The 15,158-nt window shown below is 41.2% G+C and overlaps 1 protein-coding gene across 12 annotated transcripts in view; it reads left to right on the top strand.

Annotated features, from left to right (window-relative positions):
- The window catches only part of PLS3 (plastin 3), a 91,223-nt gene that overhangs the window by 22,508 nt on the left and 53,557 nt on the right, over positions 1–15,158 (top strand). For 2 of the 12 annotated variants that reach the window (XM_072817000.1, XM_072816991.1), the window contains exon 1: positions 8,091–8,170. The exons of 8 other annotated variants lie outside the window; for them this stretch is intronic. The gene's annotated coding sequence lies outside the window, so the exon portion shown is untranslated. Of the gene's footprint in view, positions 1–1,642; positions 1,786–8,090; positions 8,171–13,500; positions 13,653–15,158 lie in introns of those variants that run through there. 2 more of the 12 variants (XM_072816998.1, XM_072816999.1) reach the window with 2 other exon arrangements.

Raw genomic sequence — 15,158 nt, 5'->3', positions numbered from 1 at the left:
TGAAAATTGCATTGTGATGACTGGCAATTCAGTTGGCCCAGTGTGTGCTTTGCAATAGTGTAAGTACCCCTGAGGATGGTCGTGGCAGAGGCATTATACCCATTTTAGGGAATTCATGACATATATGGGCACAGACACTCTGAGCCCTTTGGGTGTGATAGGCATGTTTCATAACCTTTGTATTTCCTGATGCCATCTAGGACAGTGCCTTTTACAGAGTGGATGCTCATTCGGTATTTGTCTAAGTGAATTAGTAGAAGCCAGGAATTTATTTTTGCTTGCCAGTGTACTAAATACTCTCTTATAAGCACATGGAGTTTTTTAAAACTTATTTTCATGGAAATTCTCAAACATATGAAGTAAAATAGGATCGTGAAACCCCCCCTCCCCCGGCTTCAACAATTATCAATATTTGATGTTCTTTTTTTTATAGTAATTTCTTTTTAATTTATTCATTCATGAGAGACAGAGAGGCAGAGACACAGGCAGAGGGAGAAGCAGGCTCCATGCAGGGAGCCCGGCGTGGGACTCGATCCCGGGCCTCCAGGATCACACCCTGGACCAAAGGTGGCACTAAACCGCTGAGCCACCCAGGCTGCCCCAATATTTGATATTCTTATTTTATCTTTTTTCTCCCCTTTTTATTTGTTGTTTGGGATTTGCTTTAAAATATGCCGTATATTACCCATAAGTACTATAGCACACCCAGTTTTTGTTTTTATTAATTTATGTTACAGAGAGACAGTATGCACACATGCGAGTGAGGGGAGGGACAGGAGAGAATGAATCCTCAAGTAGACTTCCCTTTGAGCCTGGAGCCAGCATGGGGGCTTGATCCCCACCCACGAGGTCACAACCTGAGCTGAAATCAAGAGTTGAAACTTAGCTGACTGAGCCACCCGGTGCCCCATAGCACACCTAGTTGTCTTTGGTTTTTTTCAAGATTTTATTCATGAGAGACACAGACCAGTAGAGACATAGGCAGACTTCCCGGAGGGAGCCCAATATGGTACTCAATCCCAGGACTCTGGGAGCATGTGCTGAGCGGAAAGCAGACACTCAACCACTGAGCCACTCAAGTGTCCCCACACTTAGTTTTTAATATTTTATTTTTTTATTTGTATTTTTTTAAAGTAAACTCTAGGTCCATTGTGGGGCTTGAACTCGCGATCTTGAGATCAAGAGTCACATGCTCCACTGACTGAGCCAGCCAGGTGCCCCTAGTTTTTAATATTTTAAAATAGTAATAATGTCTGCACTTCACACAGACTTTTTTAACTTTCAAACCCTTTCTATTTTAGTTTATATCTGAGAAACACTGTTAATCTGATTTGCTACCCATGAGCTGGATATTTTGAAACAGTTTTTAACAAATATATTGCCATTAATCTTTTTATTTTTAAAAAAATGTTATTTATTCATGAGAGACACACAAAGAGAGAGGCAGAGACACAGGCAGAGGGAGAAGCAGGCTCCATGCAGGGAGCCTGATGTGGGACTCAACATCGGGTCTCCAGGATCATGCCCTGGGCCAAAGGCAGGTGCTAAACCGCTGAGCCACCCAGGTGTCCCTGCCATTAATCTTTTAAAAAAATTTATTAAAAGTTTCTGAACTACACTATCATAAATTTATGTCTTTCAGACATGAACCTGATTCTGCAAAATGTGCCTTGGAATGGATAAGCTGTATAATGGTCCTCTCAGAATTGATATCAATGCATTAAGTTTTCTTTTCATAATTCAATAGCCACAGAACTCCCATGAAAACCTACCTATGCAATTCTGGTAATTGTATTCTCAGTTTTGAAATTTCTTGTCAAAACCTACATACCTGGGGCACCTGGGGTGGCACAGTCAGTTGAGAGTCTGACTTTTGGTTTCAGCTCAGGTCGTGATCTCAGGGTCGTAAGATGGAGCCCCGCGTTGGGCTCCATGCTCTGCACGGAGTCTGCTTCAAATTCTCTCTCCCTCCCTCTCTCTCTCTGCTTGCTCCTCCCACTCATGTTCTCTAAAATAAATAAATAAATAAATAAATCTTTAAAAACAAAACAAAACCTACACACCTTATGTGTTTTATCTCTCAGAAATTCGATGACTCCATGATAAATGTTAATAAATAAAGCACCAGTTCTCAAAAAAAATGTTGACCTATAAGCCTTTGGGGATCAAAATGACTTGGATACTGACACTAGGATGTTATTTGCTTTTTTATCTGTGTTGACATTTGTACCAGTGGTGCCAAAGCAATGGTAGTAAAACTACTGGTGCTTCTTAGCAAGAAGCAAGGCAGCACCACCACCACCCTGTATTAGTAGTCATTGTATGCAACCCCACATACCCTTACAGTTAGATAAAAACCTACAATGTGTGTTTCATTTATGAGTGTCCTTAATGAAGCAGGAAAAAATAATTTTATTAAGTCTGAAGTCTTGGGCACACATCTTTTAATATTCTGTATGATGAGATGGGAAACATACATAAAGCTTTTCTACTGTATATACATGTACACAGGTTATCCTGAGGAAAAGTACATGTGCAGTTGTTTGAGTTGCAAGCTAAATTAGCCGCATTTTTTAAAAATAGAAAACTGTCTTTAGGGCAGCCCCGGTGGCGCAGCGGTTTAGCGCCGCCTGCAGCCCGGGGCGTGATCCTGGAGACCCTGGATCGAGTCCTGCGTCGGGCTCTCTGCGTGGAGCCTGCTTCTCCCTCTGCCTGTGTCTCTGCCTCTTTCTCACTCTGTGTCTCTATGAATAAATAAATAAAATCTTAAAAAAAAAAAAACTGTCTTTACTTCAAAGATTGAATGACATGTTACCTGATTATCCAGACCTGAGTATTTGGGAGATATGTCATCAAAAATGAACCAAGTGAGCCTCACTGGCTCGGTCAGGAGAACATGTGACTCTTGATCTTGATGTCGTGAGTTCAAACCCATGTTGGATGTAGAGATTACTTTAAAACTTCTAAAAACGAACCAAGTGTTCCTGTTACTACAAGGCAACCACTGAGAGTATTTGTTGCCAGTGATAAAATTGGAGCTTTCAGGCAAAAATTCAAAATCTTGAAAACTTGCATCAGCCATTAAGTGTCAATACTTAGATTTTTCTGAGATTGGTGGTGTTTTTAGTGAAAGTGATTTGTTAGGGACGCCTTGGTGGCTCAGTGGTTGAGCATCTGCCTTCAGTTCAGGGCGGGATCCCACGGGGAGCCTGCTTCTCCCTCTGCCTATGTCTCTGCCTCTCTCTCTGTGTGTCTCATGAATAAATAAAATCTGTTTTTAAAAAGTTATTTGTTAGATATTGTAAAACGAAGTGGGACATTTGGAAGATCTGTATTAGTCAAACAATATTGTTCCAGGTGACCAATGCTTGATTGTTACATTTGATGTGCAAGGTAGTCCAGGGAGTTTTAATGTAACAGGGTAGGAAAAATTCATCTGTATGATACCAGATTCCACACTGCAACCAACATTTAAGAAGCTACTAATTCTCAAGTTTTGCTGTAGCATTATAAGGAAGAATATCCATAATTATCTGAAAGGGCTCTTAAAATACTTCTTTCAACAGTGTATCTGCAAGGCCATATTTTCTGAAGACGCTTGAACCTAAAACAACATTGAATGCAGAGGCAGACATGAAAATCCACCTGTCTTTCTATTAAGTTAAATGATAAAGCTGTTTGCAAAAATATAAACAATACACTGCCCATTTTGGGGGGAAAATTTAGTGATTTTCATTAAAAATGTTACTTATGTTAGCATGTAATGGTTTATTGTTACTTTAAATAAATGCCTTAAAATTTTCCCAGTTGTAGTTTCTAACATGATAAATGCATTCGTAGATCTACCCTCATATCAAAAAGCTCTTTGGTGTCTTCAGGTCCTGAGGCCAAAAATTGAGGAATTGCTGAGTTGAATTTTTCTTGTTTCTAGTCCTTTCCTTTTTCCTCTCCCATTTCCTTTTCTTTCCTCTTTCCTTCTTTTTTTGAATGAGAGACCCTCAGGATAGAAAAGCGTAGAGGATCTGAGTTGTTCCTTTGTATGGTTTTACTAGCTGTGAACAGAACACAGATGGCTTTTTTTCCCCAGTGTTATTGAGATGTAATTGACATTAACATTGCATTAGTTTCAGGGGTACCACATAATGACTCGATATATGTATATATTGTAAACTGATCACAATAAAAAGACTAGTTAACCTCCAACACCTCATTTCTTATGATGAGAACTTTTAGGATTTACTCTCTTAGCAAACTTCACATACACTATTCAGTATTAACTGTAGTCACGACAGCTGTCTTTTAAATCTGTTCCTTGCCCTGTCTGTAGTTCAACTATTTCTGGAAGACTCGAATGCTTCAAACTACCTTCTATTTATGTCAACCTTTTTGTTTTAGTGCATTAGGACAAGGTATATAATGTATAATAGGACATTCTATTTTAAGATTCTGATTACTTTGTTACACAAACACTGAGCTAATAAATCCTTACTATTGAGGAGACTTCCCTTGGAATTAAGATATATTTGTGGGTTATTTCTGCCTCAAATATGAAAAGAATGATAACATAAACCAGACACGCTTGATTGTTAAAACGGACATATCCATGCTGCAGGAAGACCATGCACCTACTACTACTCCTGGTATAAATATCCTAAACTTTGAAATATAGTCCAAAAGACAGTAGCAGTTGCCTATATGTTAATTTCTGGACGATCCCCTTGCTGTGATGCTTCACTCACTGTGGAAGTTGTTATTTATTTGTTTGCTTTATAAGTCACGCAGGTGGGTAGAAATCCTGTTTCATTAGAGGACAATAGGTCAGTGTTACCGAGGTGTGGGAGGGGCACAGTGGGAGGGGCCCTGGTGTATATGTCACACATGGAAAGAATATACCCGGTATGGGTGCGGTGGGGAGCACAGTGTTTCAATGAGAGTCACCCTGATACATTGGTGAAACTCTCAGGAAACTTCGGGTGTGCCTCTTTCCTTCCTTTCCACTCTTAGGGGTGTGTGTGTGTGTGTGTGTGTGTGTGTGTGTTCAGAGGTGCGTGTGTGTGAACTTTTACTTTACAGATTTGTTTGTACCACCTGAACATTCATCATGATGAATTTTGGAATACAGCAGCAGAGTAGGTTTTCATCCTGTGACCTGCTGAGAAAAGACATGACCTGTCTTCCACAACTCCTGCCACCATGTCCTATTCCCACACCAACTTTCAGCAGGTTCTGTTCCCACGCGGCGTCACACAGAGGCGCTCACAGCAACCTGCACACCCACACATACTCAGATGAGGAGACATGTAGGTTACAAAATGGGCCGCAGACTAAAACTGGTTCAACGACTGATGCGGTAGAGCAGTCTTTTAGAAAATGGCCTCGTATCTCCTAAGGAGAAGATGTGCATTTTTGAAGGGAGTAGCCATCCATTCCTGGCACTTTCACAACCTCACGAGGTTTCGCAGTTTACAAAGTTCTATTATGCTGTGAGTGGACTTTAAAACCAATGACCGGGGCGCCTGGAAGCGTCTGCCTTCGGTTGAGCCTCGCCTTCAGCCCAGGGCATGATCCTGGAGTCCTGAGATCGAGTCCCACATCGGGCTCCCAGCGTGGATTTCTGCTTCTTCCCTGCCTGTGTCTCTGCCTCTCTCTGTGTCTCTCATGAATAAATGAATAAAATCTTTAAAAAAAAAAAATAATGACCAGCTGTTGATGGGATTTCCCTGTGATCAAAGATTAGTCGTGGAGTTCACGAAGCTAGCAAGGAGATGCACTCCATCTGATAGCTTCTGAAGGGAAGGTCAAGAGAAGCTGATTCCAGGTACCATCATTGAAGAGATTAATAGCACTTGAGGCAGACCCTTCTAAGTGGTTGGAAGTGACAAGGATGGCGCAGAAAAGGTAAGGCTGGGAAAACCCAACACTTTTTTCTTTTTTAAGATTTTATTTATTTATTCATGAGAAACACAGAGAAAGGGGGAGAAGCAGGCTCCCTATGGGGGAGCCCGATGCAGGACTCGATCCCAGGACCCCAGGATCATGACCTGAGCCAAAGGGAGAAGCTCAACCACTGAACCACCCAGGTGCCCCAAAAGCCAACATTTCTGGTCTAATAGTGATCCTGTCCTCTTACTGAGGCGATAGTCTGCACCCTTATTTCCTCCTATCTGTATGATGCACGATAACATATACGAGTATCTCCTTCTTTCCAGTTAGCTTAAAGTGTTCGGAAAGTACTTACTGTCATATATTCCCTGGCAGGCCACAGGCAGATAGTGCTGTACTTATTTTTTACAAACAGTGAAATTGAGACTCTGGAAAGTTGAAGGGGCTTCACAGAGTGAGTCAGCAACAGAGACAGATGGAAAAACACATCGTCTGGCTCCTGCCGCTATATTCTTTCTGTTCCGGATTTGTTGCCTTTTGATATTTCATGCAGTTTTTGTGATTAATGAAATAAAGTGCTTCCATTAAGGAGACAAAATGTTATGCAGAGTATACTAATGGTGGTTAGTGATGAGGACAGGAGAACACTCTGTCTCATGACGTGGACCATCCTGAACCCTTTTACAAGCGAGTGCAGTAAGAGTTGCCTCCTTATTTTAAGAATTCAATATGTTGTCAGAACATGCCTCGGTTTGCTTTCTATTATTTACAAGGGACTGGAGTTTCTCTTCTCTCACTTTCATTCATATTAGGTAGATAGGGCAGATGGTAGTAGGCATGTTGTATCCCAGAAAGATTATAATAAGGTCTGCCGCTTAGCACCTTGCTGGAGCCAAACACTCTTATGTATTTCTGTCATCTCCTTTAATCATTATAGTAACCCAGTGAAGTATGTGGAGTTAGCTCGATTTTACAGATACAAACCTAGGGCTCAGAGAAGCTAAGTAGTTGTTCGAAGTCAAACAATTCAAGTCTGGCAGACTCCTAAGACCCTAATGCTTGCACCATGCTCCATTTCCTTTCAAATGATCGACTTGCCCCATGTCAGTATTGGAAATGATCTCTTAAGGTGCGCCTGGGTGGCTCAGTCGGTTAAGCGCCTGCCTTTGGCTCAGGTCATGAGCTCAATGTCCTGGGATCAAGCCCCGCATTGGGCTCCCTACTCAGCGGGGAGTCTGCTTCTCCCTCTCCCTCTCTCTCTATCCCTCCACCCACTTGTGCTCTCTTTGTCAAATAAATAAAATCTAAAGAAGTGGTCTCTTAAGCCTAGCACAGTACCTCTATGAATTTTCTGTTCTCTCTCCTAAAAGGCACCCCACAGAGAACCAGTTGCTTCATTTAGCAATTGACTGGTTAGAATTGCTTGATTGGTTTAAAAGCAAATTTCAATAGGAAGAATTCCAGTGATCCGCGTATCTAACGCCTGCCACTGGCCGGGATATGATCTCAAGTTATGTAGAGGCACAGGAGCTGAGGCAACTCTCGCCCAAGGACTCACACAGCCCTGAACTACTCTGCGATACTGCCTCTGAGTAGAAGATTATTCAGTTCAGCCAAGTATTGGCTTAGTTCCTATGCGCTGTGCCTGTAGAAAATATAATTCCCACACTTAACAGCTGACTTTTCCAAAGAGAACAAGACCTAGATCCTCAGTGATAAATGCTACATAACGCCTAGCATAGGGAGCATAAATGTATGAATAGGTATAAATTGAATTGAACAATAGAGAAACGTAAGTGGTCTGAGACACTTTATTTGCCTTTCTAAGTAATGTACTTTCCTATGGACGAGTGACTTGGGCACTTGGGAGAAGCTGGTTCCATGTGTTCTAAAATAAGCAGGTTACTTGGCTAATGTTCAAGCTCTAAATAGGTATGTGGGTTGTAGCTATTTGACCTGAACCAACTTTTAAATTCCCTTGTGGTCTCGCAGGATTTCAGTGGAGCCGGAATCTTTAAAAATTAACTTTTCACTGAATCTTGTAAAATTAGAATTTATTAATATTTGGCAAAATACCGTAAGGCTGTCAGGAAGAGGATTCATAAGTATTGTATCATTCCTTTGTCAGGGTGTTCTCTTTTTCTAGCAGGAAGTGTTATGACTTGCTCTCTAAAGTTGCAATTGTAAGAAGAATGTTGGGTTTCCAGATTGGCTTTCTGGGCGTGGGAGGTTCCTTCTATTAGTGCTGGGAGAGAGAAAGAAACAGGTTTGCTCTCGTCGCAGAAGGGTAACTATTTTATTATTATTTTGTTAGGCTCTAGCTTCTAGGTGACTGAATATTTAAGCAGAAATTTATTTAAAAACCTTGAAATTCTTACTGTGTGTTTGGGTAGTTAAACATTTGGAGATGCATTCTAAACCTTATTCAAAGAGAACCAAATAAGAGAGAAAAGTTTTGAAGTTTTAGAATCTAAAATTTTGTCTTTATATTCTACCTTTTTTTATTATTTGAGGAATATTCTAGGAACTTTGTACTTTCTAAAAATTGGTTTTGAAATCTTAATTATATACCTGTATCTATCAAATGAGAGGCCCGAGGTTTAAATGACAGAAGCTATTACTTTATATCTTGTCAGGGTGGAGGGGAGTGGAATTTCAAATGCATTTGATGCCTTTGATCCATAAATGGTTTTTCAAAATTCTGTGGAAAAGATGAGGTAGCTGTCATGATAGAATAGGTTATGATTAGGCCAGTATTCTGCTCATATAAAATGACTTATGACAAATGTTGTGTTACTATTTATATTTTACAAGATACATGAAAATCAGTGATGAAATTTTGGTGCTGTTATTGTAACGCGGTGGTGATAGTGCATTCCAATGCCCACAAAAAGTCCTTTGGGATTTCCACCCATTGGTTATCATATATTTCTCCTTATTTCAGCAGAGCTAGCTATCTGCCTCTGATAGGCGTATGAAGTAAGAAGTGTTTTCTCCGTTAACAAGTACTATATCTCAGAACATATAAGCAGGGTATGCAACACTGTAGGAGGCACTTTGAGTACGTTTTCAGTTTTTCAGCGTAGCTCAAAGCCTAAGCTAAAATTGTATCTCTAGTGACTTCTGAGTTGTACATCATAATATTTTGGTTTGAATTGAAGCATGGTAACTAGTCTGACCTTGTCTTGTGATGTGTGTGTATGTGTGTATATATATGTGTGTGTGTGTGTATGCACAGAAGCCCCTGAAGGTTGTCCTTGACTTCCATGTTAATTTTCATAGGAAAGGACAATGGAGGGCAGCCCAGGTGGCTCAGTGGTTTAGCACTGCCTTCAGCCCAGGGTGTGATCCTAGAGACCCAGGATCGAGTCCCACGTCAGGCTCCCTGCATGGAGCCTGCTTCTCCCTCTGCCTGTGTCTCTGCCTCTCTTTCTCTCTGTGTGTCTCTCATGAATAAATAAATAAAATATATTTTTTTAAAAAAGGAAAGGACAATGGAAATACCCCTCGGATGTGAAGCTTAATTAATTTCATTAGCAGCAAATGTATTTTTTCATGAGTTAACTCAGATATCTGAAGAAAGTGTCAGTGTTCACTTAGGCAATATAGACAAGCTTAGATTTTTGCAAAGGAGAATGTGCTGTGTTGTTTTTTTTTTTTTTTTTAAGATTTTATTTATTCATGAGAGGACACAGAGGCAGAGAGAGAAGCAGGCTTCCTGTGGTGAACCCGATGAGGGTACTCGATCCCAGGACCCCGGGATCACGACTTGAGCTGAAGGCAGATGCTCAGCCACTTAGCCACCCAGGTACCCCAAGAGGGTGCTGATTCAGTCCAAGGAATTAATACAAGCTTAGCTTTGTAAAGGTGGGAGGAGGAGAGGGGCTACTTTGTTGTTTGATCTTTGGCTTTGTTATAGTATTCTTCATCACATCAAGAGGGGCTTTTAGAATATGATGAGGACATACCTTAAATATCTGTAAACTCTTGACTGGTAAGAATGTAAAGAATGTCTTCAATCTGACTAGATTGAATTGAATGTTTCCATTATTGGAAAAGTAACCAACTTATTTTTAAATAGCCACTACTTTAAGGTCTTATCTCTCTCTCTTTTTTTATTAAGTACACAAAAGAAAAAACATTTACTTTAAATGGAAGTATTTGATATTCCTCCAGGAAATGACACAGGATTGGGCACCCTTTAGGGTTTAAGTGACTCATAAATATTGGTACTTGAAAAAAAAAAAGATCAATTAGAATCTAGCTTATGCCGGATTCTAGAATACAATAGAGGTATTTCCAGAAAATGAACTCATTTCTTAAGAGAGCTATGTAGGGCAAAACCATGAGATGTCTGGGGTTTGCTTTAAAATAATTCAAGAGAGAAAGAGACAGAAAAGGGAAGGGGGTGGGAGGGGAAGAGGAGAAGGGGTGAAGCAGGGTGCGGGGAAATCCTGATCAATGTACAGTCTGGGTGAGGGTTTATGAGTGTTTATAGTACTATTTTCCCTTTTGTGTATATGGAAAATTTTCATAATAGAACATTCAAGTGGGCAGCCCTGGTGGCGCAGCGGTTTAGCACCGCCTGCAGTCTAGGGCGTGATCCTGGGGTCACCGGATCGAGTCCCACATCGGGCTCCCTGCATGGAGCCTGCTTCTCCCTCTGCCTGTGTCTCTGCTTCTCTCTCTCTGTCTCTATGAATGAATAAATAAAATTAAAAAAAAAAAAAGAACATTCAAGTATAGCTTTATTTACGTTTATTTCCAAACATTACTTTTACCTATGACTTATGGATTTGTCAAAGCATGATTGGTGCCCGGTATGTATTATTAGAAAGGTGAAATGTGCTGCTTGGTTGTCAAAATTGTAGCAAGTAAAAACTGTTCCTGGGGAAAAAAAGAGAAAAACCTTTCTGTTTGACTTCCAGCTAAATTCAAAGGACAGGCTGCAAACATCTTGAGTAGTTTTGTAGTATCTTGAAGCAGTAAACAAGAGTAAATAGCTAAATGCTAATAGGCTAATTGCATGTGAAGAATATGGGAACATTATTTTGTCTTGACTATTTTGTTCACAGCTTTCTCTAATAGATTATGCATTTTTAAAACCAAGGAGACAACTATTTAGCCTACTTTATGTTTAAGTATGCTTGCTTTCCCTTCTTGCCTCCATCGGAGTTCATTTATTCAACACACATTTTTTAGTAGGGGCTTATTACAAGATACAAGATACAGATATAAAGATATATAAAGATACAAAGATATACAAGATACAAAGTCAAATAAGATACCAGCCTTGCTTTCAAGGAGCTCCCAGACTGGCGGAAGAAATAGAGAAGTAAGTGGTCATCCTATAGTGAGAGGGGACGGGGCTACAGGAATTGGGGTGGGGGAGTTAGTGGTTAGCAACTAGGGCTCTGTGGTGCATCTCTTTTAAAACGATGGAAAGAAGAGGCTCCTGGGTGGCTCAGTGGGTTTAGTATAGTCTGCCTTCTACTCAGTTCAGGTCATTCTGGAGTCCTGGAATGGAACCCCCCACCCCCTGCTCAGTGGAGAATCTCTCCTCCCTCTGCCCCACCCCCGCCTCACACGTGTGCACTCTAAATAAATAAATAGAATCTTTTTTTTTTTTTTTTTTTTTTAAGATTTTGTTTAGGGATCCCTGGGTGGTGCAGCGGTTTAGCGCCTGCCTTTGGCCCAGGGCGCGATCCTGGAGACCCGGGATCGAATCCCACGTCGGGCTCCCAGTGCATGGAGCCTGCTTCTCCCTCTGTCTGTGTCTCTGCCTCTCTCTCTGTGTGACTATCATAAAAAAAAAAAAAGATTTTATGTATTCATTCATGAGAGACAGAGAGCCATCTCTGCTTCCTTGCACTTCTTAATAAAGCCTTTATACTTCTCTCCTACATCTCAAGGGTTGTTGGAGCAGCGTACCTGCAGGAGATAGCAATCTCTTCCTCACATTAAATAGTAAGCTAATGTTTAAGTCCTTAAACATTCAAGGGTACATCCAAGGCAGAGTTGCACTTGTGTAGGTGGGCCACTATGTGGGGTGGGGTAGAGTTAGCCTCTGGTCACTGATGAGGCTTCTAAAGTTCATTTCTCCATCGATTTGGAGTTTGAAACCCGTTGTGTCATGGAAGTAGTAGGTAAGGTTTTTCAGGTCACTTCACAAATGTTCCTGAAATGATCTACTTTGTTACCCGAAGTAATATATTGTTGTGTTCATGTTATTTTAATCTAAATGAATTATAGAAGCATAGTTTCTAAATATAGCCAGATTTATGTTCCATCAGCCAGTTGCTTTAGTCTGGAGTCCTCAATCCTGTATGACCTAATACCATCTACAACACTGCCTCATGGGAAAATGCTGTCAGTTTTATTTGGGGTCATCTAGCCGTGTCCTCTGTTCAGTTTGACCAGTTTGTGGCAGAAATATCAAGTAGAATTAGCAGCAGATCTAGGCCTGACAAACAACCTCACTGAATCAAGTATGCTGTACTTGTTGAATGTTGCTTTCGTAGAACTTTGCTCTCCACATCGGCTATCGGAAGCAATTTGTCATAATGCTGAGGTGCTGGGACAATCGACAGTAAAATCTGTCACCACTTTCTTTCTGCTCTGACCTTTCCCAAACTCTCAGGACTAGGACCCTGTGATGGGGGAGGGCATTTAGAGTTCAACTCCCTTGTTTTGACTTTCAGAGCAACAAATCATTAAACTGAGAAAGATGCACGTAACCACTTAAGCTCTCACAATTAATTATTCCTATACCAAGATTCCACCGAAATTTTCTTTTTTAAAAAGGATTTTGGGGCAGCCCAGGTGGCTCAGCAGTTTAGCTCTGCCTTCAGCCCAGGGCCTGATCCTGGAGACCCAGGATCGAGTCCCATGTCGGGCTTCCCTGCATGGAGCCTGATTCTCCCTCTGCCTGTGTCTCTGCCTCTCTCTGTGTGTCTGTCGTGAATAAATAAATAAAATCTTTAAAAAAAAAAAAAAAGATTTTATTTGAGAGAGAAAAAGTAGAAGTGTGGGGAGGAGGTGGGGGGGTGCAGAGGGAAAAAGTGAAGCAGACTCCCTGCTGAGCAGGTAGCCTAGAGATGTGGGGGTCAATCCACAAACCCCCAGATCGGATCATGACCTGAGCTGCAGGTAGATGCTTAACCGACTGAACTACCTTGGCGCCTCTCTGCTGAAATTTTCTAAAAGAAAGCACACAAAACTCCAAACTGCTTGCCCCTTGAGAAAAATCAATTGTTCAGTTTAAGAACAAATCACACAAAACAAAGAAACCGACTATGGGTGCCGTAGTGATGACTTACATATAAAAAAAGATCCTTAAAATAAAAAGTAAATCCCGTAGATACTTGAGTCTTTGGTTATGTTTGTACTAAGTTATTAGCACTGATACAGTGGGAGTGGTTGTTCACAGTACTTAGCATTTAAGAGGGTGAAATGAAGTATTAAATCCAGTGAAGCATGAGCCTATCTTATAGAGGAATGAATGGGCCACAAGAGAAAGTAAGCATTGGTGTCCTTACTTCTTAAAAGTATGGTGTGGTTTTGTTTTTTTGTTTGTTTGTTTTTGTTTTTAAGATTTATTTATTCATGATAGACACAGGGAGAGAGAAAGGCAGAGACACAGGCAGAGGGAGAAGCAGGCTCCATGCCGGGAGCCCGACGCGGGACTCGATCCCGGGACTCCAAGATCGCGCCCTGGGCCAAAGGCAGGCGCCAAACCTCTGAGCCACCCAGGGATCCCCAAAAGTATGGTGTGTTTTATTGTCGGTACCCATTTAACATGAATGTTTTGAAGAAAGAACTTGTAGAATTCCATAGTATATAGTGTTTACTGAACCTGTGTCCTGTCTGTATTCTGTATGTTTCCATAATAGGTTTTAGTGATTTCAATTCAAGTTGAATTGAATTCAAAGTTACCCTTTAACGAAAACAAGTTAGTATTGGCTAGGGAGTCATTGTCTACGTTTTCTGGTAACTGCATATTTTTCACTACCATGGTCACATTTGTTAAGAAACTTTCGGTGATCTTGGGTAGCCACTATAAGGGCATGAGCCTTCTTTTCAAAAGCAGTGTGTAGCCCCTTTGTTTTTGCTTTTACAGTAAGAGTACTTCGTTACCTTCACTCACACACACTCTTCTAATTTTACACTTGTGGTACAGCTTTGCATCTTGGGTAAAATCATGTAACTACCCTAGGCTCTGCTTTCTTAAGACGGTTTCAGTAGTGGTTGGATATTGAGCATGCTGGGAATCCTCACTACCCTCAAAACCCTGCAGTCAGTTGAAATATTTTTTTTGAGCCACGCCTCTACTCAGGATCCGACAGTGGATCATTATGGTGGGAGTATGGAAGAGGAAGATGGAATTAAGACTCTGTTCTTGAGATATAAACAATCTTTGAAATGAGACTAGCAGAGCAAGTAGTTAGACAAGTATTTGTGTGCTTTTATCGAAAGAAGGAATCCCTTTTATTGGGGAAGAATATTCTCGAAGCGAGTTGGAGGAGCTATATGGAGGAGGGGGCAGGTGAAATGAATCAACTAAGATGACAGATGTCCCAGCCAGATGGGCCTCATATGCACTTTTGTAACTAAGGGAGGAAGGCTGTAATGAAATTGCCAGATTTTGCTATAAGATTTGAAAGCCTGTAGGATTTGAAGAGGAAGGGCTACAGAGGGCAGAGTCACTGGGAAACATGCTCTGGAAGAGGGTGAGGCTTCTGCTAAACTATGAAGGCTGAGTACGATTTGGATAGGGAGAGGAGGAAAGTGACGAGGGCATTCTAAGTGTGAGAGGTGGACACAGAAGAGAGCCTTAGTGGGAGAGAGGGAAAGAGGAAGGGGCAGGATAAAACAAAAGGTACTTATGTAGGAGTTAACAGGACACATTCAGGAGGATAGTTTTGATCAAAAAGCTAACTGAGTGTTGCTGAAATGTAAACCTGGTGAGGTATGTCCGGTAGGACCATTCCAGAGGACCTGAATATCAGGCAGAGATTAGACAAGCTCTTTTATTTTTTTTTTAAAGATTTTATTTGGGATCCCTGGGTGGCGCAGCGGTTTGGCGCCTGCCTTTGGCCCAGGGCGCGATCCTGGAGACCCGGGATCGAATCCCACGTCGGGCTCCCAGTGCGTGGAGCCTGCTTCTCCCTCTGCCTGTGTCTCTGCCTCTCTCTCTCTCTCTGTGTGTGTGTGTGTGTGTGTGACTATCATAAAAAAAATAAATAAATAAATAAATAAATAAATAAATAAATAAA

This window comes from Canis lupus, chromosome X (assembly GCF_048164855.1).
Source record: "Canis lupus baileyi chromosome X, mCanLup2.hap1, whole genome shotgun sequence".
Taxonomy (NCBI): Eukaryota; Metazoa; Chordata; class Mammalia; order Carnivora; family Canidae; genus Canis; species Canis lupus.
This window is presented reverse-complemented; position numbering and strand designations above follow the sequence as displayed.